General features: G+C 43.2%; 1 non-coding gene across 1 annotated transcript; it reads right to left on the minus strand.

Annotated features, from left to right (window-relative positions):
* Positions 1–2,746: 2,746 nt before the first annotated feature.
* TRNAT-CGU (transfer RNA threonine (anticodon CGU)) lies at positions 2,747–2,818 on the minus strand. The gene has a single exon. It is a non-coding gene; the product is annotated as a tRNA-Thr (tRNA).
* Positions 2,819–7,757: the final 4,939 nt, after the last annotated feature.

Here is a 7,757-nt window from a genome sequence, read left to right on the forward strand (position 1 = left end):
ATGTAGTAGATTGTTACAAAATACCACCTCTGGTGACTATCTTTTGTACACAATAGTGCACTTTTCTTTTTCTAGCGATTACGGAAATTTATAAATATAGGGTGTCCCACCTAACGTTATCCAAGCTGTTCAACGAAAAAAAAAATAAAACGCGGTGCCAGATACGATCTTAAGACCTACAGTGTCCTTATAGGTGTGACGAACGAACACCGTTAGATTTCATAATTGTATCTTGCACCATCTATATTTTTTTCGTTGAACCGCCTGGCTAAAGCGTTTCTATATGAGATGCGGTATCATCATCATCATCATCAGCCTAGTTACGCCCACTGCAGGGCAAAGGCCTCTCCCATACTTCTCCAACTACCCCGGTCATGTACTAATTGTGGCCATGTTGTCCCTGCAAACGTCTTAATGTCATCCGCCCACCTAACTTTCTGTCGCCCCCTACTGCGCTTTCCTTCCCATGGAATCCAGTCCGTAACCCTTAATGACCATCGGTTATCTTCCCTCCTCATTACATGTCCGGCCCATGCCCATTTCTTTTTCTTGATTTCAACTAAGATGTCATTTACCCGCGCTTGTTCTCTCACCCAATCTGCTCTTTTCTTATCCCTTAACGTTACACCTATTATTCTTCTTTCCATGGCTCGTTGCGTCGTCCTCAATTTCAGCAGAACCCTTTTCGTAAGCCTCCAGGTTTCTGCCCCGCAGGTGAGTACTGGTAAGACACAGCTGTTATACACTTTCCTCTTGAGGGATAGTGGCAACCTGCTGTTCATGACTTGAGAATGCCTGCCAAACGCCCCCCAGCCCATTCTTATTCTTCTGGTTATTTCAGTCTCATGATCCGGATCCGTGGTCACTACCTGCCCTAAGTAGATGTATTCCCTTACCACTTCCAGTGCCTCGCTACCTATCGTAAACTGCTGTTCTCTTCCGAGACTGTTAAACATTACTTTAGTTTTCTGTAGATTAATTTTCAGACCCACCCTTCTGCTTTGCCTCTCCAGGTCAGTGAGCATGCATTGCAATTGGTCTCCTGAGTTACTAAGCAAGGCAATATCATCAGCGAATCGCAAGTTGCTAAGGTATTCTCCATCAACTTTTATCCCTAATTCTTCCCACTCCAGGTCTCTGAATACCTCCTGTAAACACGCTGTGAATAGCATTGGAGATATCGTATCTCCCTGTCTGACGCCTTTCTTTATTGGGATTTTGTTGCTTTCTTTGTGGAGGATTACGGTGGCTGTGGAACCGCTATAGATAGCTTCCAGTATCTTTACATATGGCTCATCTACACCCTGATTCCGTAGTGCCTCCATGACTGCTGAGGTTTCGACTGAATCAAATGCTTTTTCGTAATCAATGAAGGCTATATATAAGGGTTGGTTATATTCCGCACATTTCTCTATCACCTGATTGATAGTGTGAATATGGTCTATTGTTGAGTAGCCTTTACGGAATCCTACCTGGTCCTTTGGTTGGCAGAAGTCTAAGGTGTTCCTGATTCTATTTGCGATTACCTTAGTAAATACTTTGTAGGCAACGGACAGTAAGCTGATCGGTCTATAATTTTTCAATTCTTTGGCGTCCCCTTTCTTATGGATTAGGATTATGTCAGCGTTCTTCCAAGATTCCGGTACGTGCGAGGTCATGAGGCATTGTGTATATAGGGCGGCCAACCTTTCTAGGACAGTGTTCCCACCATCCTTCAACAAATCTGCTGTTACCTGATCCTCCCCAGCTGCCTTCCCCCTTTGCATAGCTCCCAAGGCGTTCTTTACCTCTTCCGGTGTTACTTGTGGGATTTCAAGTTCCTCTAGACTATTCTCTCTCACCTTATCGTCGTGGGTGTTACTGGTACTGTATAAATCTCTATAAAACTCTTCAGCCACTTGAACTATCTCATCCATATTAGTAACGATATTGCCGGCTTTGTCTCTTAACGCACACATCTGATTCTTGCCTATTCCTAGTTTCTTCTTCACTGTTTTTAGGCTTCCTCCGTTCCTGAGAGCCTGTTCAATTCTATCCATATTATAGTTCCTGATGTCCGCTGTCTTACGCTTGTTGATTAACTTAGAAAGTTCTGCCAGTTCTATTCTAGCTGTAGGATCAGAGGCTTTCATACATTGGCGTTTCTTGATCAGATCTTTCGTCTCCTGCGATAGCTTACTGGTTTCCTGTCTAACGGCGTTACCACCGACTTCTATTGCGCACTCCTTAATGATGCCCATGAGATTGTCGTTCATTGCTTCAACACTAAGGTCCTCTTCCTGAGTTAAAGCCGAATACCTGTTCTGTAGTTTGATCCGGAATTCCTCTAGTTTCCCTTTTACCGCTAACTCATTGATTGGCTTCTTGCGTACCAGTTTCTTTCGTTCCCTCCTCAAGTCTAGGCTAATTCGAGTTCTTACCATCCTGTGGTCACTGCAGCGTACCTTGCCGAGCACGTCTACATCTTGAATGATGCCAGGGTTCGCGCAGAGTATGAAGTCGATTTCATTTCTAGTCTCACCATTCGGGCTCCTCCACGTCCACTTTCGACTAACCCGCTTGCGGAAAAAGGTATTCATTATCCGCATATTATTCTGTTCTGCAAACTCTACTAATATACTGTATTGTATACTGTATAATGGGGACTGTATTCAATGGTAAATAATATTTTTTTTTTAATATTGAATTTACGTATTCCTGTATACATACATTAAAAATAAATCAATAAAGATAAAAAAAAAAGCCCTGCCGCCAGTGAGGTTTGAACTCACGACCCCTGGTTTACGAGACCAGTGCTCTACCACTGAGCTATAGCGGCACGTGGCTTTTCGGACTGAAGGAAACCAAGCAGACAAGTTTTTCTCTTTTCCGTCCTTTTTCTTATTTACATTTTACAGCTATGATTTGCCGCGGATAACGCATCACTGCAGCGTACGTTAGGATGGGTGCCTGCGTTGCCCTCTCTGTTTGGCGATGGAACGTGGCGAACATATGCCCTTGGAGACGGCTTGCGCGTGGTATCGGGGATATCACACGGCAACGAAGAAAAACTTTTCTTCTTTTAGAGTAGCTCCTGCGCGCGGCAAAATAATTTGTAAAACCCCAACGCAGAACACACGGAGAACACTACATTTTATACACGAAAAAGGAAAATACGTCGGTTTGCGCGTTCCTTCTTCCATGTACTCCATCTGCATGTTAAAACAAACTGGCCTCTTGTAATGCGCGCATACATAATAACCACAACAGGAGACAAGGACGACATGCGTGTATATGTGTGTCCTAGCTATTCTCATTATAGTCAGTACTTTGCGATAGTGATATACGTTGCCCCATCCCTTCCTTCGAGGTCAACTCTATAAATAAATATCGTAAGAAAAAGCCTCGGAAGGTATACGGTTGCGTGGTAGTGGTTGGCATAGCTAGGGCGCTTGCAAAGGAAGCTGCCGCGCGTACAGGACGATCGTATACATGAATATGCGACACAGAAGACACACGAGGCGGGGCCGTTCCGGGCCTTTGTTCTCTCTCCACGGCGGTATGTGAGCCGACAAACGATCGAGGGTAAACCGACACCCCACGCAAGGAACATCCTGCGCGCGCGCGGTCTCACGCTCCAGTCAGCACGACGCGCGCTGTCTGTCCTCTTGATCCTCTGCCGACCGCTCTGCTATCGAGCCACCGTTTCTGGGCGTTGAAGGCGACGAAGAATGCACACATGGCTCTTACACGAGACCTAGGCCTCTGCGCATGCTTCTCTTTATGCACCCAGGCGGGCGCAACGAATAACACAACGCGTGAAGCCGTTTCTTGAAAGCGGTTGCCGAACAACGGCTACTGGCATCCCATAAATATGTGTGAATGCTTTCAGCTGAATCTATCTGACTTGTCTAAAATTTCCCGTCGCCCGCATTAGAGGTCCATTTTTTTCTTTTTTTTCACACAAGGGTACATAAATTTACCCAATATACATATTCAGGGCATCCCAGCTAACTTTAGCCAGAGTTTAAAAATATGCGAATGCCAAATAGCTGGACAGAACAAGGTAGCGTTGTTTGCTGTACCGTTTATAAAGCTTTTTTAAGAGGATCTATAAACGGTGGTTTGCTGTCACTTGGAGATGCTCAATTTATTTTTTAAATTTCGCCTAGTTAGATAACTAGTCTTAATTAATTAATCAACTTCTCAAATATTATTGTTAGGTAAGTATAGTGTCAATGAGGAAATTGTAGAGCGACGTGAAAAACTCCCGATACAGCTTTCTGTTGCTTAATATGTGTTTTCCGAGCCTGAAAAGAGCCCTCGAACACACCCACAGTGCCCGAGCGGCCAGCGGCACGGGAATCTTGCACGCATTTCCGGGCTTCTTTCACGCTCGGAAAAAGTTTTATGTAGCATGTATTGAGCAACATAAAGCTGTATCAGGAGTTTTTCATGTCGCTCTACAGTTTCCTCATTGACACTTGTTATCTAATAATATAATATTTGAGAAGTTGATTAATTAATCAAAACTAATTATCTAAGGTAGAATTTTAAAAAATAATTTGAGCATCTCCAAGCGACAGCAAACAACATTAACTTGATTTTGTCCAGCTACATGGCATTCACAATTTTTTAAACTCTCGCTAAAGATAGCTGGGACACCCTGTATATGACTCCCCAAATTATATATGCAGACGATACAATAACAACAGATAAAGTACACGAGGGCCCAGAAGTATATCCTCTGTATGGTGTTATATTACATAATAATACCGCTTGGTTATTATAGATATTACCAATGAAACTCGCAGCTGCATTTGCAGACATCTAAGACACCATGTCCAACTATCTTTTAATTTAGTAGATTTATAGTCATTCTACAACCCATCTACCCAAGACAGGATTTGCATGCTCGCATATAGATGGGATCCTCACCAATCTAGCCTTGGCATAACTTTTGAAATAGGTAAGAGAAATCACCGAGTTTTTCCGTTTTAGAGCAAATTAACAGAGTGCAGAGTTCTGCCTGTGTTAAAGCTGATGGCAGATGCCAACCCACGTGAGCACATTACAAGCACGAGGGTGGCACATTTGCTCATGCCATAGGCAGAGTGTTTTCATTTTTTGAAGGGGGGGGCAACCAGCTTCCCGAACTTCATATGTATATATATATATATATATATATATATATATATATATATTTGTTGCACTTGAACCTTCGTGTGACCTCGAAGAATTGACCACTGAAGTGATGGCACTATATCAGTATATAGTGCTCATAGTAGGAGACAGTTCAATTTCAAAACCTGAGTCCTCTCAGTGGTGTAATCTTCCTTCATGTAACTGTCGCATACTTGGCTATCACTAATACCGCTTCACCTTTCCAGCTAAACTGCAGCCTCTCTGTCTTTTTTTTCTTTTTCTGTGAGTCCAAGTATAAGCGCTCCTGCACAGACTGCTATTGATTATGATTTAGAAATATTCCGGCTTGGCCTCATTTTGGTTACTGAGTGAATTATACAGGGTGCTCAAACTATCATGCACCAAGACTTAAAAAAAGAGCAGTTGTTCCGAAGAAAACTTAGTTTCCAATACAGTAGAGTAGCTGCCAGTAATTCCTTAGTTATTGAGATTTAATTTAGTAATTGCAATTAATTATTTAACTCAAGAAGCAGTGTCCTAAATTTCAAAGTGTCAATGAGGCATTTGTAGGCACCCTAAAATAACATCTAACTGCGGTGTTTTAAGCGACATACTAATTGCACACAACATTTTTTCGACTGGCAAAAAAAAGGCCTCACGAAGTATGAAAAATACCACGTGAGTGCGCTCCCACCCGCATCATAAAGCAGCACCCTCAAATAAGCTGATTGAAAGCAATTGCATCGCCTGTCACAAACCCGAAGAGAGAGCCCATCAACTTGATAAGGGTATGGAAGGAGCACCAACAGCAGGTTTCGTGGCTTCGCAGCTGTTCCTTTCTCTAATTTCTACGTCACACTTATTATTTGTCTCTCAAGGCCAACTGATCACATTGATAACAAAAGCTCCTTGATAATGCAGCTGAAGCGCCGCTCTGACCACGCACAACTTGCGAAAAGCAATGTAATAGGCATATATAGAATAGTTCAAAATACCGGCTTTGCTCGCACCGCGTTGAAAGAGTGCACGCGAAGCTATATTTCGCGCCAGAAACTTGCTTCGAACCAAAGCCAAATTAAAGTGAGCATTTTATTTTTCATTAAAGTGTATATGTGCTGCAAAAGCGGGTTCATGTCAAAAAATAAAAGCGAAATAAACAGACCGGGAAGCGACCAATGTGTAGAGAAAAGGCAAAACCGATAGGTTCAAGAAAGTAAATATACCACTTCTAAATAAGCCGAATTGGCAATCAGGATATCTGCATAAAAAGAAAACCATCAGATTTCAGTGGGCCCTCATTATCTACGATTCGTAATCTCTGTTGAACACCAGCCTAGAGGACGTGTTGGAATAGGTCTCCTTTTACAGCTACGCAGTACTGTGTCCATTTTATCACATCTTCAATGGCTTTCTTGGTGACCGACGCCGGAATTCTACGGCAGACATCTATCCGTTATCCTTGTCTTGAACTAATCTGATGCCCGTCTCGATCACTAAAGCACGATCTTTCACATAACCCCAAAGAAAGAAATCGAGTGGGGAGAGGTCAGATGACCTAGCCGCCCAAAAAGTGCCATCCAGCCTGTTTCGTACTCAGCTGCTGCTCTGTGCTGGTGCCATATCTTGCTGATACCACAGCAGTGCAAGACGTGACAGCGAGACTTCGCTGGGGGGGAGAAACTCATCCACCACTCCTTCAAGAATTTCATTCACGTAACGCTGTCCAGTCAGTCTGTGATCGAAGAAGATGGGACTGATGATAGCACCGGCGTAAATTCCGAACCACTCATTGAGCTACCACTGGTACTGGTGCCGACTGCGCTTTACCCAGTGTAGATTGTAGTCCCTCCAATAGTGTGCATTATGCAAATTTACCTAGGCGTTTTTACGAAAATTGGCTTCATCTGTACACATGATTTGCTCAAAAAGTCCGGTGACCGATCAGCTTTTGTGAGGACCCAATTCGAGAAATCTAGACGATTCTACAGGTTCCTATCTTCTAAGAATTGGTGCTGGTTAAGGTAGTACGGGTGAAAGGCCGTCATTTAGAATCCTCCAAACTGATGACGTGGAAATTTGTATCTGGGCGGCCACGTCCCGCATGCTAGCAAGAGGGTTTGAGGCCATAAATGCTAGAACATCCGTGCGTAGGCTAGGACTCAAAAATGGAGTCCTCTGCCGTTGTTTCTTGAAGCCGCTGGTTTGTCTGAGGTTTTCATAATTTCTAATGACAGTCAATGTGTTTGGTCTACTGCCACACTTCCATGACTGATATATATATTTGCAGCCTTCCTCTTGTTGCCATTTGCAGATCCCAAGGCAAGGATCATGTTTACCTTCTGCTCATTAGAGAAAGACATGGTGAATGGGACAAAACAAAATGCACCTTTAATTTACCTTTGCACTGACATTGTCAATTCGCTTTTGTTGTGATAGGCTTTGTGGAAAAAAGAAATCCATGCACTTTATCTACGCTAAGTCAACAGCTATCGCAGCTTGTTTCCAACTAACATTAAATGTGACGTGTTACTTTGGCTGGGGCATGGCAGATAACACACTATCTTGATCACTATGTTTTTCTTTATTTCCTTTATTTCGTTCTGGATAACTCAGGTGGAGCCTGTTCGAGGGCG

The sequence above is a fragment of the Dermacentor andersoni genome, chromosome 1, assembly GCF_023375885.2.
Source record: "Dermacentor andersoni chromosome 1, qqDerAnde1_hic_scaffold, whole genome shotgun sequence".
NCBI lineage: Eukaryota > Metazoa > Arthropoda > Arachnida > Ixodida > Ixodidae > Dermacentor > Dermacentor andersoni.